The sequence below is a fragment of the Amblyomma mixtum genome, chromosome 8 (assembly GCF_055824585.1).
Source record: "Amblyomma mixtum isolate Tamu chromosome 8, ASM5582458v1, whole genome shotgun sequence".
Classification (NCBI taxonomy): Eukaryota; Metazoa; Arthropoda; class Arachnida; order Ixodida; family Ixodidae; genus Amblyomma; species Amblyomma mixtum.
The window spans coordinates 42,934,868-42,958,414 of NC_143019.1; the positions used below are offsets into that span (position 1 = coordinate 42,934,868).

Here is a 23,547-nt window from a genome sequence, read left to right on the forward strand (position 1 = left end):
AAAAAAAAAAAGTTTCGCGCACCAGCCATGTCGTCCATTCTAAGTAGAGCTAAAGTCGGATACAACTCGAGTACGAAGCTGCTTTTCCCCGTCAAAGGACCCCCTTCTGGCGAATGTCGTCGGCCTAATTTCGCGCGCCTGCTAACAAGACAGTACATGGAGTGGCCGATGCAAGGGGACAGTCCCCTCCTTCCATGGTATGGGATAGGCTCCCCCCTGTACTGCTACGCCGCTGCCTGCATTTTCCCGCCAGCAGGTTCATGGGAATCTTCCAACGCATTTGGCTAGAAGGGGGTCCTTTGACGAGGAAAAGCCGCTTCGTTCTTGAGTTGTATGCGACTATAGCAGTATCTTAATGCCATCCATTGAGGTATCTGTCCTCTTGCAGATGCTGCTCATGGACGAGTAAATACGATTGTCCCACTCCACTCGCTGTCCCGTATCTCCCCACCGCCAACCCTCCCTTCACACACACACACACACACACACGCACACACACACACACACACACACACACACACACACACACACACACACACACACACACACACACACACACACACACACACACAGACTACCGCCACCACCACTACTACTACTACTACTACTACTACTACTACTACTACTACTACTACTACTGCTACTACTACGGTGGCGACGCCGGAAACTCCGCAAAGCTTCAAAACAGCTCCATCATCAGTCATTTTTATCGCCAGTATCAGTGACACCTGCAGACGGACGAATGCCTCTCAGTCCCTTCCATCTGCCCATCTGCTCCTTGTCCACTCCAGCTCCCTCTCCCACATCCCCGAAGAGTTCTTATCTCTTCTCTCCACAAATACTCCACTTCCCCGCCTGCTTTATCTCACGTCTATCGGTAAGCACTCGTCAAGTGCGTTTTCCGCTCCTCAATCTTGGGAGGACGTCTTAGGTTGCAGCTACATTGTCTCCACAAGCGTCTTATCTTCGATCTACGCTCGCGTTTCCTTGCGCACGAGCGTGGCGCTAATCTTCCGACGCAGCTCTTTCATCTACTCCAAGTTTTGGCTCCCTCACGGAGCACCCTAAGGTTAAGAAATACGAAAGCCTTGCGGTGGGAACGAGAGGCTGCCTAGCCGCTGCGCCACGATAGCCTCTTAACCCCGTGAACTTGCTGCACCGAGTACAACGCCTATGGCTGCTGTCACGGTACTCGATGCTACACGAACTTATCACTGATACTGAGTATGTGGTGCAGCCCATGTAGTGAATCCATCCCATCTGCTCAAGAGAGGATGATACAGCTCTGAGGATGTGCTTGAGTGGACGTCCGTGCGCTGTTTAGCGAGACACTCAGGACAGCCCCGTCTACGACTATAGTGCGAAAGCACTGCTTGACACGGTTCCAACCAAAAATCTTGTGTGAATCCTCGGAGTAACTCGGGTAAGCTCGGGATAGTTCGGAGGAGCGTCGCGCCAGCTGTAGCCAATAGGAGGAAGCTCGGGTAAGTTCGGAAAAAGCGTCTCGCCAGCTGCAGCCAATGGGAGGAAGCTCGGGTAATTTCGGAAAAGCGTCTCGCCAGCTGCAGCCAATGGGAGGAAGCTCGGGATAGTTCGGAGGACCATCGCGCCAGCTGCAGCCAATGGGAGGAAGCTCGGGATAGTTCGGAGGAGCATCGCGCCAGCTGCAGCCAATGGGAGGAAGCTCGGGATAGTTCGGTGGAGCATCGCGCCAGCTGCAGCCAATGGGAGGAAGCTCGGGTAATTTCGGAAAAGCGTCTCGCCAGCTGCAGCCAATGGGAGAAAGCTCGGGATAGTTCGGAGGAGCATCGCGCCAGCTGCAGCCAATGGGAGGAAGCTCGGGATAGTTCGGTGGAGCATCGCGCCAGCTGCAGCCAATGGGAGGAAGCTCGGGATAGTTCGGTGGAGCATCGCGCCAGCTGCAGCCAATGGGAGGAAGCTCGGGTAATTTCGGAAAAGCGTCTCGCCAGCTGCAGCCAATGGGAGGAAGCTCGGGATAGTTCGGAGGAGCATCGCGCCAGCTGCAGCCAATGGGAGGAAGCTCGGGATAGTTCGGAGGATCATCGCGCCAGCTGCAGCCAATGGGAGGAAGCTCGGGATAGTTCGGAGGAGCGTCGCGCCAGCTGTAGCCAATGGGAAGGTGACCTGGACCTTGGCATCTTTCAAGCAAGGGTGCTTTCGCACCCCTTCATTCGCTCGTCTACTCGGTTTAACTAGGTTACAATCCTACCATGTTTTTGGTTCTGAGAAAAATTTCTTTTATGGCTCTTTTTTGCTGCACTTATGTTCGTCCGGCAGCAAAAGACGCATTTTTTGCTGACCAATTTTGATTTGAGCATCTTCCCCCCTCCCCCCCCCCCCCGCCCACCCCCCACCTCGACTGAAACTCGTGGCGTCAAGACCAAACAGGACGCTACTTTCAAAATTGGCCGATGATGGCGACACCAGCATATAACTTTTTCTTGTCATTTCTAGCTTATAAAAGCTCTGTTTACAGTGAGAGTAGCCTCTTTATTGTTTGAATGCGGTAATCTATCGATACAGGCCATCTCCAATTCGTCCTCAATCCCTTGATAATGAAACAACGCCACAATCCAACGCCTGACTCCTGGCGTTCGCACCGAAGGAGAGATGAACCAAAACTGACAGAGTGATTCCAAACCTTTCGGAGGGGTATCTACAGGTAAATCCTCCTCTGAAGTGAACACACTCACGAGGGGTTCACCCATCAACCAAGATCACCCAGCTACGTTACCCAACTACAACGTCACCCGACTACCAGGGTTAGGTGAAGTGCCAAATAATATTATTGCAGAGATTCAGAGGTAAAGCAGATATTTACGCGTCAGTGAGCTAGATTAAAATAAATACAGGAGTTTTCGCCGGGAAAGGAACTACACCCGGTTCCAAAAAACGACAATCCTGCCCAAAATACGGCACAATGCTTTACTGTCTTGTAGAAATGACGGATGTTTTTGTAATGTTGTAGTATTTTTTTTCTGGAGTACTGCCACTAGGACAAGGGGCAGCACAAAACTATAGAAAACTGCACTGCTACAACGAAGATTTTTGTTACAAGTTCATGGCCAAAATACTACAACAAATCCGTTGCGAAGACAGAAGATTTTCTGTAGTGTTCCTTGACAGGGCAACATCGCGATCTCACCGCGAGATTAGCACAGAGCGGTCAGGAAGACAAGCTCACGGCAGCAATCACGTGGCAGCGGTTCGACGACTGCGCCGCACGTGAACCTATCGGACTGCATCAAATCGAGGCTGTGCAATTTGCATTCACGACAACTAATCAGCAGAGAATGCGGGCTTTCTGAAAACAACGCGTCAGATTAAAGCGCAATCTTACACCGTTATCAAAGCGCCATCCCACTAGCAAGAATTTGCTCTCCCCATCCACATTGTTTACTATTTCCTGCCCCCATGGAACGTCCGGCGACATTGCGGTGAACGGTCGAGTGCACTTGACCCACTGGACTACGTTATCAAGGCGCAGCCACGCACTGAGATAACGCGTGTAGTGGACCTAGAAAGAATGGCGGTCCCTCTCAAAGGACGCAATGCCCGTTCCGAGGAGAGTTTGGAGCAGCGCCATTCGTGACGGCGGGGGCCGAAGCGTCGACGCCACAGTGGCTGGAGGCCGAAGTACGGAGCAAGTTTTGGCGCCTCGCCGACGAGCGGGACGCGCTTGCAGCAATAGCTCATGGGTTTTTGAAGGCTCGTCAAAAGAGACTCCTTTGTTTTGTCGCTGAGGCGAACCGTGTGGCGTGAGGGGAGAGGACGACAGAGGCTCTCTGACAGTAAGCTGCTGAGTACGGCACACGGATTAGCCGAGGCTACGGCGAAACAGAGAAAAGTGCGATGTAAGGGGTTCTCACGGCTTCAGCACCAACATGCAGAAGGTTTTCATTTTGTTTTTGTTTTAAAAAGGGGTGACCCCCTCCCCCGGAATGCTTCAGCCACGATGATAAATGAATAAAAAAAAATTGGCAGAGACAGTTAAGACTGCTTACTTGTGGGAATGCGAAAGCGTTACAGTCGTATTTCGATGGAGGCGAAATCCTAGAGGCCCGTGTACTGTGCGATGTCAGTGCACGTTAAAGAACCCCAGGTGGTCGAAATTTCCGGAGCCCTCCACTACGGCGTCTCTCATAGCCTGAGTCGCTTTGGGACGTTAAACCCCAGGAACCGTACCACACCAAACACAAAGAAACACGGGCATATGACACCACCCGTAACGATTTACGACAAAAGGTTGCATCACAGGTTTACCCGAAAATTGGTTTTTCAGGAAGGAAATGATGCAGTAACTGTCTCACATCACGGTGGACACCTCAACCGCGCCATAAGGAAAGGGGGTAAAAAGTCTGGGAAGGCATACAAATGAAGGTGCATATGTCGTCGACTCGAATCCCTGTCGCCAACTAGCTTCCAACTTCACTAGCACATGTAAGCTGCATGCACCGAGAAATCGTGACACTACCAGAAACGCTGCACGACAAACGGCTGCGTCACAATTTTTATGGGACTACTAGGACTAGTAATGATTTCATATTACTAAATAAGTAGACATACTGTTGAGTAACAGCAACACTATATTCAATATCACCAGTGCTGGCAGCACGGTAAAGATGCATAGCGGCGAATAAATGTGTATTTCCAGCACTTGGACCTCTCCCCAATGAAGCTTTTAATTACCCTAGACATTGCTTCAGAACGCTCTCACACCTACAGCGTCACTGGTGTCGGTAACTGAATACTTTGTAACGTCATAGCCTCACGTGATCCTGTTCCGGCCAATCACAACGGATTTACCTTTAGTCACCCAGCGTTTACTGGTGTTTCGTCATCAGATGGTGTAACAACGACATCACTTAAAACGTCACTGCGAAAACCTTCCAGTGTCTCAATAACCTTCGCCTAGCAGCGCACCATTTGATGTAGGTGACACAGCGATCACTGTCACGACAGTCACTGTCACGACAGTCACGACAGATCGTCGAGTTTCTCCATTGCCTGAGTCAAATTTATTAAATATAGCAAGGTACGAGGCAATGTTCAATCTCCGGGTCGCTGTCTCTTTCCACTTCAACTTGACATTTATCTCCAACGTGCTTAATGCCACCTGATAATTTTCACGACCGCTTATCAGCGCCCTTCGGCACTCTTATCTTTGGGTACGGGTGCACTTTCAGAGTACCTACTTTTGAATGTACTGAGAGGGCGAAACTACGGTTTGCGAATGCATTGCCTTCACATCCAAGCACTGTACTGGAGTTCGCGTAGCGCGAGCCCTTGCCCCGAGCTGCACGAGCGGCCGCTTACTTACAAAATCCACTGCACGCTACCAAGACATGAGATCAGCAAAAAGACGATGAACCTATTGCTCACATCTAATGATACGCAAGTGCGTCCGTTTACGATATTAACTACTACTCCACGTAGTGATATACATCCCGCATATATAGAAACGAATGGAGCTCGCAGTAAAGTTAATACTGTAGCACTGTTTTAAAATTCTCATCTATACTGTAGGAGTGCAAACGATTGTAAGAGAATCCTTTTTTTGTAACGATGTTGCCTACTCCTCTCATTAAAATTCACTCTCTGCAAGCACGCACAAACCAACAACCAGTGATTTCTCTTTATACGTCAGTGTCAGTGCATTTTCGTATCTGAAATGTCTGAACCATACCCATTGTGCATATCTGTTCATGCGACCTTTTATCTGCTTTGCTAGAAAAGAAAAAATGTCGCTTTGATTTAGTGTTTTATGCTGGTTATGTACTTCCTCTTTATATATTTACTTATGTGTTGTAGTCACCTGATATAAAATGTTGTAATTCCTTGTCACGTGCTCTTGTCCTTTTCTGATTTTATGTTTATATATTTTTCAAGAGACTGCCTATATTTGTGCCTATTTTACTTTTGATTTAATGTCTCGATCAAGGATACTCTTGTGTACCGGCCTGCCGCACTGTTGTATTTTTTAACGCTTGCTGGTCATGCAGCAGGGGGCCGAGGTTCTGTCAGGTGAGACTGAGCTTTTAGCCTCGGCCACCTCTTAGGCAAATGTCTAAGAAAGAAAGAAAAGAAGGAAAGAAAGAGGGAGAGAGAGAGAGAGAAAGAAAGAAAGAAAGAAAGAAAGGAAGAAAGAAAGAAAGAAAGAAAGAAAGAAAGAGAAAGAAAGAAAGAAAGAAAGAAAGAAAGAAAGAAAGAAAGAAAGAAAGAAAGAAAGAAAGAAAGAAAGAAAGAAAGAAAGAAAGAAAGAAAGAAAGAAAGAAAGAAAGAAAGACATTCTGTGCGCTCATACGTTTTTGAACTGTGCTTGTAGTAGTGAAGGCAAGAATTTCATGTTCGCGTGGGGAACTTCTGAAGGTAATCGCAGCATGTAATAATGAACTTTCTAAAGTTGAAGAAGTTAGGCTAAATTTGAATTTGAAGTAACTGAAGTCATATTCCCCAGCTTTTAGAGATATCCTCATGGACTATGGAGTGGATTCCTAGTGAAAAAATTATATCAAGACGAGGGCGTAATATCTGCCCTTTCTGGAACATCGACTGATTTGGAAGACTCACTGTTTCCCTCTTGCAGGCGTGTGACACCACTGAGTGGATCTTAACTGCAAACCTTCCATCATAACTTTAAATCTCACTGACGGCGGACTTGCTCAAATCGAATACGTGTGCCCATAAGCAGTCGGGTTGCTGGGGTGGATGTCAGGAAGTTATTTCTGGTCGTTATAAAGTAGTTACGATACGATGCCAGAAATTTTTCTTAGAACAGACAAACGTGGGTGGCGCTGGTGAACACTCCCAAGGTTAGGTTATTTGTAAACATAAATACCTCCGAAAGCAGAAGGGTTGACAGCCGTCGCCGTAGCTCAGAGGTAGAGCACCGGACGCGTAATTCGGAGGTCGTGGGTTCGGATCCCACCGGCGGCATGTGGTTGTTTTTTCTTCTGCTTTTCTAATCAATTAGTTTTAAGCGATAACATATTTAGTAATATTATAAATTGATCAACACCACCAAATAAATAAATAAAATTAAAAATCCCCTGTGCCCCTTGGTTTCTGTGGCTGTTGGCTTCTCTCAAACGTCGTAGTAAGTTACGCAGAATTTATTTTGCAGAAGACCGCCATTTTTTATCCCAAGAAATCAGTACCCCTCATCTGCATACGTCGGTGGATCAATCTCCGAGCTCTCGTGGTTTGGTTTATGGGGTTTAACGTCCCAAAGCGACTAAGGCTATGAGAGACGCCGTAGTGGAGGGCTCCGGAAATTTTGACCACCTGGGGTTCTCTAACGTGCACTGTTCTGGCAAAGTGCGATCGGCGAACGGCATCTTAACAGAGCGAAGAAAACGCCGCGGCCTATACCGTGGACGGAAATAATACAGCGGCGGATTTCCCTTAGAAGGAAAAGACAACGTGGCGTGACGTTCTTCGTTCCGGTCTTTGCTCTGGTAAGACTTGCGGGAACGAGTACGATGCAGGTCCGCCGCGGTGGCTCAGTGGTTATGGCGCTCGGCTGCTGACTCGAAAGACTCGGGTTCGATTCTAGAGGCCCGTGAACTGTGCGACGTCAGTGCGCGTCAAAGAACCCCAGGTCGTCTAAATTTCCGGAGCTCTCCACTACGGCCCCAGGTGGTCGAAATTTCCGGAACCCTCCACTACGGCGCCCCTCATAGCCTGAGTCGCTTTGGGACGTTAAAACCCCATAAAAAAAACCAAAAGAAACGAGTACGATGCAGGAAAATTATAGAGCAGGTATCTCCCTCTTCATCACAGACGTAGACTGCGCAAACTGCTGGCCGAGCCAACCAACGAAGTGACGTCCGTCATGACAGTCGACTACGTCAGTCCTGTCAAGGTGTGAACGCTTTTCAGCCCTGAAAAATTAAGAAACTCGAAATCACGATCCGGTAGGCATGACAAGCGGCCGGTTTCTGGAGGTGCACTTACGGCATTACGCTGCCCATAGATCTTTTCGCATTTGTACTTTTGGACGTAGGTATATTTCCACTGGATGTGCGAGCAGAGTTCTGATTGGCGGATTTCATTATTGTAATGTTCTGTGCTTCCTGGATAGATGCACGGGTCCCATGGCGAGCTTCACAACCTGAGCTCTATCGTCACACTGCGAGGTTATTGCCGGAGTTGCAAAAATTACTGCCTTCAACCAAAAGTAATACAGGATGCAGGATCACGCTTATAGCAAAAAAGAAATAAACACATCGCGAACGTAACATGACCGCAACATACGAGAAAACAAGACGTACAGAAAAATATACCGTGAAGCCTCGATGCCAAGAGAACTGAACGGACCAAGCCGGACAGCCTTCACGCGAGGGAACTATTTATATCTTTGTTTACATAACGAAAACCGTGAGTATTAATTATGTTCGCCGATAAAAACAAGGAAAGAAGTGCGTCGAGTTACTCGGAAACGAAAAGCCTACCGCGGTTTCCTGAATGTGGGTAAATAATAAAAGAAAGAAAGGAAAAAAACGCACATTTCCATAACGTAACGAAGCGAGCAGCTCGTAAGCATTTACTTCGGCCTCGAAGCTCAAAACCCGTCGCGCACGCGAACCAAGGTAAGAGTAACAACTTCTCAAGCGCGAAGCAAGGTAAGAAAGAGTAACAACCCAGTAGCCATTGAAGCTCCCTTAAACGTCCTATAGACGTCCTAAACGTCCATGAGACGTCCAAGGAAGTTCCAGGAACTTCTCAAACGCATGCACCACCGAGTGAGAGGCAGTAAAGGGGCCATGAATAACAGCGAACGGCTGGTCTCGGCCATTAACGTTTGGGTGAAGCATTGCTAGCAGATGCATATGCATCGAATTAATTGCCAGCTGCGGTTAAGAGCAGTTAGGACTGGTCTAGTGTTTTGATAGACAGGGAGCCCAGTTTTCCTGGCGAAACCTGGCGACAAGGCTGGCGAAAAACAACAGCGCTTAGGTGAAAGCGACCGTTGAAAGCTGGGAACTCTCATTTCCTTGATTCTTAGGTATAATAACTACCCCACGTTTCATCGACCCTTATTCGTCCGTTCAGAAAGATTTATTGCGCTCACTTCTGGCAGCAGTGAAAATTTTTGTAGTTTATCTCGTTACAGACAGGATTCAACCGACCGCACGTTGAGACTCCTAGGTTTTTCTTACTTCAACGTGCTGTAGGTCTCAGCGAACAAGCACACCTGCGTTTATGAGTCATATATAGATAGAACTCGCGGAACTAACGTTAAAGGGACCATGAAAAGAATTAAAACCCGCTTGTAAATGTAGAAGTTATGCTCAGAAGCACTGACACCAAGTATGAGTCTTCGGAACTGAGCCGGCAATTTATTATGGCTTTTTAAAAATCGCGTTTTCTAAAATTCGCGGGCCGTTTGGTGTCTTCGTAGGGAGCGATTTTGAAACCAAAACCGGGAAAACAGACGTCACTAGTCCCATGACGTCGGTAGGCCACCACACGCTGTCATTCGCTCGAGCCGCGGCAGCTACGACGTCACGGGCAGACTTCCGGTAGCGGTGCAAATCGTCTGCTCGAGGCGCCACGCGACCCCCTCGGGCAAGCGCGGGCCAGGGCATTGCCTTCACGCATATGTTTTCAATTTACCTCTGCCGCCTCTTTCTGCCGGGAGTTCGGGAGCAAAGAAAGCGCCGAGACCGGAGAGACGCTGCCGACGCACGCTGCTCCTCGGGAGTGCGACAACCGGAAGTCGTAAACCGAACGTCAGCGAATGACGTATTCATGGGCGGAGGCCAGTCCCGGAGCTGTTTTTTTTTAATTTTTTCTTGGTGCTCCGCGTGTATGAGTTGAGGGGGGAGAGGAGGAGCGTGATTTTTAATCGTCTATAACTTCGTTGTTATTCATGCTAGTTCGAAAATTCTTTCGCTGGGGTGACGAGTGATGGATTGCCTACCTTTACGTAATCTCAATTAATTTGTTTCATAGTCCCTTTAAGTACTGGGCGATAACATAAAATATACGAGGCTTTTCAGGGAAGACTGTAAGTAATTTTCAAAAATACGCTTCTAGGGGTAAAAGTTTGGCTTTTGCGGCATAGTATTAACAGTGCTGGCGGACACCGGAAAGCCGGTGAAGTGTCTTAAGTGGTAAGCTGGTTAACGAATTTCTGAGAATTAACTCTAACTATTAGCTAGGCAAGTGGATGCAATTAGAGAATTGTAGCAGGTCGTTGGTAATAGCCACAGAAGTTTTTAGAATTTTAAAACGCGATTATCGTCGGCGCTGTGGTGAGACAAAATCTGGCTACATCTTGCCAAAATACAGGCGCTTTTGAAAAGCATGTAGGCAAAGCAACCTTTCCAGTGCACTTAACAAGTCAAAAAAGCCAAATTTTGTCAAGCCACAGCGCCAAGGGTATCCACGTTTCCTAAATTCTAAAATCTGATATGGCTATCACTAACGACCAGCTGGAAATCTCTAATCTCAACTACTCGCCAAATGCTTCAAAAGTTAATCATTAAAAATGCGCTAATCAGCTTACTACTCACAACGACTCACCAGTTTTCTGGTGTCCGCCAACAGTGCTAATACTATGCTCAAAAACATATTTTTTGAGAATTACTTAGTCTTCTCTGAAGTACCTGATATAGCCAGATATTGGTTGGTGGTTTGGTTTGGTTTATGGGGTTTAACGTCCCAAAGCGACTCAGGCTATGAGAGACGCCGTAGTGGAGGGCTCCGGAAATTTCGACCACTTGGGGTTCTTTAGAACAGACAGTCACGACACTCTTAACGAAAAATGGCTGATTCACAATGAGGAGATTATGCCAGTAATACAAACAGCGTAGTGTAAACGAAGCATTTTTGAGAATTACTTTGTTTACTTTGTCTTCTCTGAAATACCTGGCACAGCCAGATATTGGAACAGACAGTCACGGCACTCTTAACAAAAAATGGCTGACTGACAATGAGGAGATTATGCCAGTAATACAAAACAGCGCAGTGTCAAACGAAGACGGCAAGGAATATGCATATCGCGTCACAATCTCCATTGCTGCCTTTCGTCAGGCTCCCTCTTTTGTCCGCCAGGAGTGTCCTTGAGGGGCACAAAGCCAGATATAGCCGGAGAGAGCACGGGAGAGAGCCCGCTCGTGCGGTTAGACGCGAATGCTCGCCCCTCGCCTTCGTGGAAGATGCCAGGCTTCGCGGCAATAAACTCGCTTATCTTTACACGCCAGCGCCGCGCGACTGACGCCGATTGCTTTGCAAGGCCGAAACTGGCAGCCAGACGGCAAACAACACAGCCGCGAACGCAACCGCCACGCGCTTGAAGGGACCGTGAAATGATTTTCATGGTCATATTATAATGCAACAAATATGTAGAGATGGTCTCTGTGAGTACTCGAGTCAAATCTAAAAGCTCTGCGTGAATATATATATATATATATATATATATATATATATATATATATATATATATATATATATATATATATATATCAGACAAAGCCGCCAGAAATTGAAAAACATAACAGGATTTCATTCACGACGTTTCGGATGGAGGGCCAGCCTGTTTCAAAGAAGGGTGGCCCTCCAGCGGAAACGTCGTGAATTAAATACTGTTACGTTTTTCAATTTCTGGTAACTATCTTATATTAATCAATCAGCTGCCAAGAAATCTGTTTTGACACACACACACACACACACACACACACACACACACACACACACACACACACACACACACACACACACACACACACACACACACACACACACACACACACACACACACACACACACATATATATATATTAGGGGTGTGCGAATATTCGAAATTTTCGAATATAATTCGAATAGTATATTTTTAGTATTCGTATTCGATTCGAAATCTAAGTATTCGTGTTTTTTCGAATATTCGATCCGACGCGATTATCCGTACCCAGCCGAATAATCTATTGCGAGCACCGGTGTTCATTTCGGTCCGCAAGTCCTATCAAAAGAGACATAACAGTATACCGGCGCCCAGAGCAATGTGTAACGTTGGGCCATGCAGTAGCTGACTACGCTGGTGAGCTTCTTTGTGGCTATGCCTGCGAAGCTGGTATAGTCAGAGCTCTGCACGAAATACCTCGCAATACGTGCCAGTTCAGTGCCAAGTGAGAGGGCATTTTTGTGGCTGGAGAAGTCGCTTCAGCTAGAAGGGCACTAACTACTTCTGTCTGACCGTGTGGAGCAGCCGGTTTTCCTTCACGACAACCTTTTATGTTCATCCCAGCAACGCGCTTTTGTACTTATGGCAAGCTAGCCTTAATCAATGCTGTGTACTAGCCATCTTCTCTGATATTTCCACTCTTCTATGAATAATGTTCGAGACTGATACTTTTTGTGCAGCTACACACATCTTTTGTGTTCATTTTATCACTGATAGTTGAACTGTGATGTTCTTGGGTGCTCAAATAATGTTTTGTAGTGGTTAAATGCGTCTGTCCTTGATTATTCGATATTCGATTCGATATTCGGAACCAAATATTCGTATTCGATTCGTATTCGAAAAATTTGATAGTCGCACACCCCTAATATATATATATATATATATATATATATATATATATATATATATATATTAGGGGTGTGCGACTATCAAATTTTATCAAATTATCAAATATATATATATATATATATATATATATATATATATATATATATATATATATATATATATATATATATACATACATACATACATACAGGGTGTTCCAGCTAACTTGGACCAAGATTTATAAAAAAACTAAGCGTTCTTCAGTACTGAAATCGCGTTGATGTTGTAAGGGTTTATCCAAAGTTACAGTACCATTTTTTCGCTCATCCTATTTGAATAATTAGTCGAGATAAATAAATTGACTTTTTAAATATAGCTTGAAACGTTCAGGCGTCAATAGGAAAGTTGTGGAGCTCCAGAAATACTTTCCAACCCAGGCACTTCCAGCGAGATAGACTCAGCGTGGCCGTTTTTATTCGGGAAAAACGAAAGCCCGCGGAGTTTAAAAAATACCACGCGACAGCGCGCTCCGTGCGCCCGTATGCGCCGCGATTACAGCGCTCTCATCCGTGCTTTGTAAAAACCATCACTCTGCTTCGCACCTCTCGTGCTCAAGACAGGGCTTCGCGTTGCGCTTGGTTCCAAGATAAGCGCCAGTGGGTGGAGCGCCCGTCTCGGCTGCGGGAGAAAGTTGGTTCGAAACCCACCGGTAAAAATGGGTACAAGCATCCCCCGGCCTCGCGCTCGGCTTTCCTTAGGGGTGTACGTGTGGCGGATATATATATATATATATATATATATATATATATATAGCACAAAAAATATAAACGTAATTGGTTGCTAGAGGGAAAATGCGAAATTGAGAAACGCTTCATTTAGGTAAACATTTATTGGGAGTCTACGTTTCCGACAGAGCCTGTCCTTTTTCAAGTCTTGAAAAAGGACAGGCTCTGTCTGAAACGTCAACTCCCAATAAATGTTTACCTAAATGAAGCGTTTCTCAATTTCGCATATATATATATATATATATATATATATATATATATATATATTCGCATATATATATATATATATATATATATATATATATATATATATATATATATATATATATATATATATATTGTAAAGATAAAGGTGAGCAGCGGCGGAATCTCGATGTCGTCAGCCACAGACAGTTTGTCCCACGAAGATGACGTATCAGGCGAGGTAGCACTGCACGGAAGAAGTTCGAGCTCGGCACGAGCGCGCAGTCGATGAGGGCCTCATGTTGGGAGAGAAAGTCCCAACCTAAAATAATGTCATGCGAGAACGACGAATTCAACAGTATATAAAAAACCGTGAATGATGACCGTGGCTGTGCAGGCTGCTAAAGGTGAGATTCGCTGCGCATTAGCCGTATGAAGCGAAAATCCGGATAACGGCTTCGTCACTTTGCGAAGTTTGCGACACAGTTTCTCATTCATCACAGAAACAGCAGTGTTAGTATCGACAAGCGCCAAGGCGGTGTGGCCCTCCACAGAAACGGCGATCAAATTCGCTGGGGACAAAGGAGGCCTTAAACTTAACGAATACGCAGTTCTTGCCTCCGGAACTGCGGCAACTAGTTTTCCTGGCGCATAGGGAATTGAGGTCGCAGTGGCGAAACAGAACGGCGCCGCGGGGATGGTGAACGGCGGCGCGAATACGGGCGGCGAATATATATATATATATATATATATATATATATATATATAACTGGTGCTCTCAACCGACCGGGACGACACCTCACAGCGCGTTCTCAGCCGCCCCTCTCCTCTGGCGTACAGCGGAGAATCCGGGCCAGCCTGGTTGTTAATTGTTAAGCGTGGCCGAGGGACGTGGGCGGAACCGGAAGGGCGAGGCACAGTCCCGACTGTTCTCCCCCCTCCTTTTTTCGTTCTCAGACGCGACCCGTGCATGAAATGAAAAGGGAGAGGAGGAGCATCGTTTTTAATCGTCAGTGCCTTCTGTGTTAAGTAAACTAGTTTAAAAGCATGTAGGGTTTTAACGTAGTTAAACCAAGTAGACGTTCGAAATCATATGTTTAGCCTTGTTGGCTCATGGTTTTGCTTCGCTGGGTCGTCGGCACGTCTGGCGATGATTTTAGTTCGATAGTAGAATTAGTTGAATAAGACGATGATGTACAACATTGCGCACCGCGAGATTGTGTTGTAGTTTAACAAAAGAGGTGTTCGGCTGCGGCGGTAGCATAGTGCTCTAGTGCAGTGGCCAGCGAAGCTGATATGTTCCTTCCCGCCGTAGGTTCGAATCCCAGTAGCGGCAGTTTTTATGGTTTGACCAAGGTCACCTTCAAGGTCAAGCCTCATATAAACTCGATGAGCCGGTTGGACCTCGTGTAGTGCTTTCGTACTAAAATTTTTCCAGTGCGATGAGGAGTGATAAAACATCGATCGCTCATGCGCTTTATTTAAAAGTAGTAAGTATCGTTTCATGGCCTCTTTAACGCTGTAAGAGACAGTAGCGTTGCCACAAGACACACATTTTCGCTACTGATAACGTGTGACAGAAATTGGAACACTGCAGAGGGCTCTGTGCTGTTTTATTTGCACCTTTGTAGTAACTGTCAATATGTGCTGCGGTATAGGATTTTGTCGGTGTCACGCTAACCCCAGTCTGCGACAGTTCGAATGACTCAAGCTCCGGCTCGGAAAGCATGTGCTTGAACCCCTGTGTAAATTACGTGTACTATTGTCTGTACTCTGCGTAACAGCACAAGTGTTACTGCACAAGCGTGGTTGGAACATTACAAAGCGCACTGCGAAGTTCTCGGCTGCTCTGACGGTCTACACAGCGGAAACTCAAAGCGTTGTTGCCCATACGGCCGCGCTTGACAACATGATGCCCCTTGATTTCTCCCAGAACGGGCACGAACGCAGTGAGAACGAAGAGCAGAAAGCTTACTCCGTTCCATTTCATCCCAGGGCATGCACTGCAGTTAATAAATTTTAACAGACTGATATATTAAAACCCTCTAAGTGAGTGGCTCAATCAACGTGACTAGAACCAGTTCTAGTAATGGGCTCAGTGACCTAGTTATTGGGAGAGGAAGTTGTGAGAGAGTTGTGTTAACAGAAAAAAATTGATTCAGAAAGAGGAGAGCCGACTGCTATAAGGGACGACGGGGGTCAACATTCACGAAAACACTATTGGCCGGTAGAGAAGCGCTTGACTAATAAGACGTACAGGGTCAATGACACTTAGAGGGAACACGGTTTCCCGCAGCTGCGCACACGTGGAGCACCATTGCGACCAAGCAGGTGGCAAACCTATGCAAAGGGGCAGATGACACGAAGCACCCCATCAAGGTTCCTCTTCTCGTGCGCCACTTTGCATACAAACATGAACAGGTTAGATACAACGGCACTCCGCATGGGCGCAGCCACGCGGAGCCGTGTTCCCTCTAAGTGTGACTGACCCTGTACATCATAACGACCAATCTCTTTCTCCGCACCAAGCCAAACAAAAAAAAAAATCGCCTTGAAGTACTGTTTTTATTCCCGCACAATTAAAGATCAAACAAGCTGCCTTCTGTTGTGACTATGGCAATTGACGCTATTGACATATTGAGTAATTCTTATTCATAGCCACATGCTTCGCATTTGTGTAAATTCCCTCAATATACAGTTGGACATGTCTCCTTGTAATTGTTATGTTTCGTGCTTTCACTGCGATGAATTCATATTGTGCCATATTGTATTCTTCTAGCCCCTACCGCTAAGGCCTGTCGTAGGGGCCTGCAGTATTTGGTAAATAAAAAAAGATAAAAGTTACGTCAGATTATATTCGGTCATTTAAACCGAAGCTTCAGGGCAGAAAACAGAAGAGGAATCTACCACTTTCTTCCGAACCGTCCGGATGATACCGCTGAAAACGAAACGTGGATATGGTTTGAGCGCACCTATACAAGCAGGAAGGGAGAACGCCGGCGAACAATGAAAGCCTTTATCGGTTAGGAGATAGGCAGATGTCATTGTCAGAAGCAGTATCCCTAGTTGAGGTAAACATCTTGTCTAGTGAGAGATAAAGCTGTTCACGCTTACTGTACCCTGCGTAAATAGGAAAACTAAGCGAAACCAAGCGTAAACGCTGTCTGTGCCCGTTTCTTAATCCCTTATGATCATGGAAGACAGTTGGGCTAGTTAGTGTGTATTCGTTAGGGACTGCGACATTGCAACTAGCGTGGAAAGCACAAGGACAGCGACAAAAGGAACCGACGGGACAGCACGCTAGACTTCAACTGACGTTTTAATGCACACATAACAGATTTTTACACTTGTATTCGGCGCATGCTCAGGAGACTGTACCCCCGCCCCCTTCTCTTTATCACGAAGCAGGTTATCATAACAAACAGTAAACATTTAAACCAAATTGACGTGCAAGTTTTTCGACAGATAGATTATCTCTTTTTTCGATCTCTTTTACCTCTTTTTTCGTAGCCCTCACGAAAAAAGAGATAATCTATCTGTCGAAAAACTTGCGCGTCAATTTGGTTTAAATGTTTACTGTTTGTTATGACAACCTGCTTCGTGATAAAGAGAAGGGGGCGGGGGTACAGTCTCCTGAGCATGCGCCGAATACAAGTGTACAAATCTGTTATGTGTGCATTAAAACGTCAGTTGAAGTCTAGCGTGCTGTCCCGTCGGTTCCTTTTGTCGCTGTCCTTAATCCCTTAATTCCGTAATCTCTTCACGGTACGGTCCAAGAGTCAAACCACTGTAAGATTGTTACTTCACCTTTCCTTATAACTATAGTCCCTACACAGACGCGCACAGGGCATCCGAAAGGCGTTTCGAAGTGTTCGGTGGCCTCTTAGGACCACGCGTCCAATCACAATGAAGGCTATACGAGGCGCGAGCTGCGTACACAGAGTGGGCACGTGATCCTGGGGAAGAGCTACGCGTGATCGGCGGCGGAAGGTGTCCCCAAAACAGCTGTCGTTGTACTAAAGCGCAACTCTGAGCTTGTTGGCTTATTCCCAAATGATCAAAAGCGACGAAACAGGAAAAAAGATACAGACTTCGAAGTCAGTTTCCTTTATTCAGTTTCACCGCTGTTTAGCGCTGTTGACTGTTCGAACAAGTGCTGTAAACGCTTAGAGTTATTCTTTTGCTGACCACGAAATACAGTCTCTTTATTATTTAATATAATCAAAGTTCATTGAGGGCTCAATCATGGCCGCAACTGTCTTCTCGCCTGACGTTCAAAAATTTCCTTCTCGGTTGTTCAGTACTGCGATTAGCACCACGGGGACGAATGCCAACAACTCTTGGGAGCCTATTAGATCGGTCGAAACGCACACCAGGCTAAATCGCCAGAGCATCCCGGAATCAACCCCGACTGACGAGGAGGCGCAGTAGCTGAGACGTTTTGCTGCCGAGTCCAAAGCCTCGTAATCGAATCCCGCTCGGCCATTTTGAAGGAGGCCAAAATACAAAAAGCTCCCGTGTGCTGTGCCGTATCGCTGCACGGTAAAGAACTCCAGTGGGTCGAATCTACTCAGAGCCGTCCACTGTGATGCTTCTTATAGCCCAGCTGTAGCTTCAGAATGTTACCCCCCCCCCCCCCCATGCCACACCATACAAGTGCATGCTCGTCTGGATCACATGTCCAGAAACAAAGCATTCTCTGAAGTGACTTCACTTCCTGACTTTCCACCTGCACTCGTCTCTCAGCCCTTTTGATTCCTTTCATCCCTAAGCCCAAAGCACGGTTCGCGTGTCTATACCACTTACCCATTACAATATATTAGTAATAATCACTGAACAACAAATATTCGCGTGATCTGATGGGCGCCATTTTCTGATACAGCATGCAGCTTCAGCACTGCAAGCTGGTGCAGGCGGCAACAAATCGATTAGATATGCCTGCAGCTTGTCGCCGTGCTCCATACGCCACAAAATGTCTGCCACTGAGACTTTTCTGCACAGAATAAAAAAATAAAATCTTTGACATTGCTTAGCATCTCCAGTGCATTAAGTTCTGCACGTAAAACTCACCATCACTCATGCAATCAGTCGAGATAGTCTCGTGCATGCGTTAGTAATTTGACCATTTTCCGTCAGAAAGAAGTGGAGTCACCGAGCCAATCAGAGATAGGGATGCGAGATAGAATAGACGGTAGAAAGACTGAAAATGAGGAGGATGACGGCAACTTGAGGGAAGGGCGGTGTACCTTATCATTACAGAAAAGGACCGTGTTCTCCCAGGATAAGTTTCCTTTCCTCTTGAATTTCTCCTCCTCGTCTTTTTCTGGCCACAGATGACCCTCATGAGGTTCCTGGGTTCTAACCGGGCCGCGGCGGCCGCGCTTCGTTGGAGGCGAAACTCAAAATCGCCCATGTGCTGTGCGAAGTGAGTGCACGTGGAATATCCCCAGCTGCAAGGTCGAAATCATTCCAGAGCCCTCCACTACGACACCTCTTTCTCTCTTTCTTCTTTCACTCCCACCTTCCTCCCTTCCCTCATGGCGCGGTTGAGGTGTCCGCCGAGATGTGAAACAGTTACTGCACCTTTCATTTTCTCAAAACGAATTTCCCCAGCTGAATAACATTCGCAGTCTTCCATTGCGACATGGAACGGCTGCATCGTCTAAACCAAAGAAATTCAATCGCAGAACTATCGTTGCAAAAAAAAAAAAGAAAAACTCATCTGCTCTTTCCGACATTAGAGGAAATCGCGTACTTAAAAACGTGTCATTCGCGTGATATGGCCTAAGGGTACCTCTATCGCCTCCCAAGATCACTTGCCGCGCAATGATTAGCGAAGCACTAAGCAACTCAATAAGTGTTGCGCAAACGAAAAACGTGCGCAATTGTACAGACAGGATTACCTAGATGGGTCTTGCATGCGTTTCACCGCTTTTACGTTGCTGAGATTGGAGACGCTTATTCTTAACAATAAAATGATTTCATGCCGCCATGCGTCTGATCGCCTAAGGCTTTGAGGCAATACGCTGCTTTGTACGTCACTCCGGCCTAATGGAGCATTAATCGCGGCACAACCGCGTTTCCAGCGATTTCAATACTCAGCGAAATAGTGAAAGTGGTATAGCGGTATGCTTTCTTGCGGAGCTCGATGAAATATACATCGTGTTGAAATGTCGGCATGTGCAATGAGCGAAGACCTTTCGAACATACTGGCACTAAATCTTGGAAGGCCGTACCATTTGGATAAAAAACAAACAAACTAAACTCTGGGAAACCTGTAAGAACTTTTTGTTCCATGTATTGAGCAAATCTGATACTGCAAGCCGTGAAACCCTCTCAGATTAAAATTCATCAGTCACCGTATATATATCAAACCTTTCAATAGCAGATGCATTCTTTAAAAACTACACTGTCCAGTCGCTTTCTTTCATGCGTTCGCGTATTTTCGTTCATTTTTTTTTGCGAGAATTTGCATCACTAGATATAATTCATGCGTATTTCGCGATAATCGCCAATGTATTGTAAATCTTCAATTTTTCTTGTGTGCACTGTGATCAAAGTTTGTTTGTGCTCGCACTTTGTGATCACCTTGGATCCATTACTAGCATATGGCAGCAAGTCCCAACAGATGATGTTTTTCTTATATTGCAAATATCGAGTGAACAGGAAATAATTGCTTCGAAGACAAATGTTCAAACATTGATTCGATCACTCGTGTCTGAGCACAACGCAATTCGATTGCAAGATTCTGAAATGTGTTTTGAAGCAAAAAAAAAAAAAAACCAGAGCGCCCTTTCCTCGCAACAAAAACTTTTTTACAAGACGTCTAAAACAATCTCTTCAGAGTTCGCAATAAAGAAATGTTTAGTATAATTCCTTCACGCACAAAGCTGAAACTTTCCTTGTGGCTCTGTCGTCGTGAGTACAGGTTCTTCATACCCGCAAGTCCCAGCTTCTGTAGAGGCTGTAACCTCGGTAAGTTAACTCTGGTTGCCATGCGCATTCATCAACACCTGTAACTTCCGCAGACGCGGCTGCGACTTGCATATTGTGGCGGGTTATGGATCGGGCCGCTGTAGGGGCTCGTTTCACGGTAAGGCTTCACACGTCTTTAGATGGCCCTAGTTGCGTAATACCACGGTATCGTTGCTATAAGGGGTGAAAGTGCGCCACGTATACCCGGCAATTATTTTTGAGTCAATTGCCGCTAATGCCTCTTGATGAGCCTGCGAAGACGTCGATGTGACCCCAGTTCTTTTGTCAAGCACTTCCGACTTTCTCTAAGGTTACCGCCTAGTCACTGAGTCTTTCTTAAACCCTCCCTTAAACCGCTTCTCCTCTTCTCTTTTCAATTACCTCTCCTCCTCAGTGCAGGGTAGCCAACCGGAACATCCTTCTGGTTACCATCCCTGCATTCCTTCTTTCTCTTTCTCTCTCTATCCTCTTCCGCATTTCGCCTTCTCCTCAGATCCGACTTAGCAGTTGCCACGAACCGAAAGAAAGCAGGCGCTTGTGCCAAGTCTTTCGTCACTTCGTAGTCGCCGTCACGGTGAACAGTCAAGGCGACGTCTCTTGGGCAAGCACTGCTGCTCTCATGTTCAAGCACAGAGGGCAAAACACATGTCTAAAACGACTGAACTGTGTGTTCTGCAGCTCCCAAAGCTGCTGCGACCAGGGAGGCAAAAAATGACGGTGAAATCCTATGAGTTTAACTGCACGCGCTTACATCCAGACCCCTTTTAACATAATGTTATCGCTACATATCGCGTGTTCTGCTGGAAACCATCCCAGAACATGTTCTAGACAAGCGTTTTGCCCTCTGTACATGCAGGTCTTGTGCACCCCACTTCACCATGTGTACTAAGTGCTGCACGTAATATGTGTGTCATAGAGAAATTCCAATTGCCCACAAATCCAAATTTCCCGGCAGCCCTGGGCAGTGGCAAGGTATCACATAGATGATTCGCGAGGCAGCACCACGACCGTCAAAAAGTAGAGAAGATGCCGCTGACCTCCAATCAAGAACATTGGATTGATCTCACACACAAGTAACGCTGAGAATGAGAATGATTGAAAGCACGCATTTCACTCCGCCTTGGTCATCCCCTGCTAAGTTTCCCGTCCACAGACACACACCATAACGGTTGCTGCATCATTCTTTCCTCGCTCAGCCAAAGACTGGAACGGCCTTCCACACGACGTCGCTGCAACCACCTGTCCATCCTCATTTTTGAATTGTATAACTGCCATATTTAACGAATAACATCTTTTGGTCAAATGTTTAGGGGAATCCCCCATGGTGGAGTAGATTTGTAATAAGGGAGTAATTACTCATTGACATCCACCCAAGCGCAGCCATACGGCTACAAAGGAAAGCTATACAGCTTTCTCAAATAAATTCTGATTCTATCTGTACCCACCCCTTATGTAATGCCCCCTGACTGGGGGTCTTTAAGGTAATAAAGTGAAGTGAAGTAATACACGACGGAGCTCGAGCAAAAAGCTCTTTAAGCCAACTCATATAACTCTGGACAAATGAAAGAAGAACGACGGAAAGCAATCGAGAACACACACAAAAAAAGTTGATCCATGTTAAGCAACGGTGCGGCTGACCTTCCACTTTTGAAGAATACAAATCCACGTCGCACATCTGAATTCTGTACTGCGGAATTGCGGCTGGCTTCTGCAACACCTTTCCAACCTGTTCCCTGACCTTCGGCAACGTTCTATACATCGCAACACCGCGCAATCACTTTCCCACTTTTGAGCAACGGACCGCGTAGACGGGCTAACTGTACAGCGAATTGGATAAGGCAGCTATGCTAATACCAATATTCAACGCGAGTCAGGTAATGCCGGCCCATACCTAACAATTCTGGACAAATACATTTTTGAACGGGAAGCAGTTTATAAACGCGACTTTGTCTCAAAAGATTTCTCTATAACAACCAATATAACTGCAGATCTCCCAATGGCAGGCTTACATTTCTTTTTGCTGTTAACGTTTTTTCGATCGTCAAAAGCACCCCCCATAGCTTTTCTATGGAAGTCTTAACTGCTCAATGCGAGCGATGGAAGCAATTTAAAAGAGAGATTTTGCTGCACATAGGAAGAACAGACCTTCAATATTTCATTAACAGTACAGTACAATTTTCCAATATTCAAAATTTTTATCCAAGAACCTTGGACATGGGGAGATTAAATGGGCCATGAAAGTGACTTAACACTTTTATCCCACGACAACAGACGCTTTCTACCAAGCTTAGCATTCAATGACAGAGCAGATCGACCAGTGCAGATCTGTCAGGTTTCAAGCAATAAAAAATTTTGATCTCCTTTCCTCGGTTTGATTCACTTTTCCTGCCGACACTACATCATGGTCAGCGAGCGCTGACAGAAAGATTCGAGCATTACTCACCGCGTAGCTGCGTTCTCCGGGCGTTGGAACTGCGCACTTCGGCCTTGCCTCGGCGGCAGCAGCTCTTCCGCTGTCGACAGGCGCGCGCGCGAGCACGTGTGCGTGTGTGTTCAGGCTGCGGAGCCAGACGTGCCCTGCCTCCCACGTGATGACGCCCGCCCGCTGCGCGAATACCACGTTACTCCGGCGCCGTCGCGCGGTTTGGGGGCGTCTGGCTGTAGAGCGCGTGGGAGAGCGTCTCTGGAAGTGGAAAGGAGATCAGACCGAAGGCCTTTGCTCCTGGCTCTTGCGGCCGCGATACGCGCTCGGCCTGCTCGCGACGGACGCGAAAGCCGCCGAACGGACGGAAGCTGTGTCATGGCTGTGTTGCCATGTGACGTTTAGATTTATCTTTCGCTTGTTCCAGGAGGCGCGGACTCCCGACGTGGAAGTTGCTTCGCGGGCGTGCGACGCCGCCTCGTGGACCTCGGGGTAAACTTGTGACAATAGCTTGAGCTCCCTTTACGCGGTTGTTTTCAAATGCCTCCGAAAGAGACGCGTTAAGCACAGTCGTGCGATAAAGGAATCATAGCCCTCTTGGAATGAATCTTGAAACTTACGCGTAAAAGTATTCTGCATTGAAAACA

The 23,547-nt window shown here is 46.5% G+C and overlaps 1 protein-coding gene across 1 annotated transcript in view; it reads right to left on the reverse strand.

The window, feature by feature from the left end:
• The window catches only part of LOC149332255 (long-chain-fatty-acid--CoA ligase 4-like), a 39,119-nt gene extending 15,877 nt beyond the window's left edge, over positions 1-23,242 (reverse strand). Inside the window, exon 1 of the mRNA XM_089557171.1 lies at positions 22,922-23,242. The gene's annotated coding sequence lies outside the window, so the exon portion shown is untranslated. The remainder of the gene's footprint in view (positions 1-22,921) is intronic.
• Positions 23,243-23,547: the final 305 nt, after the last annotated feature.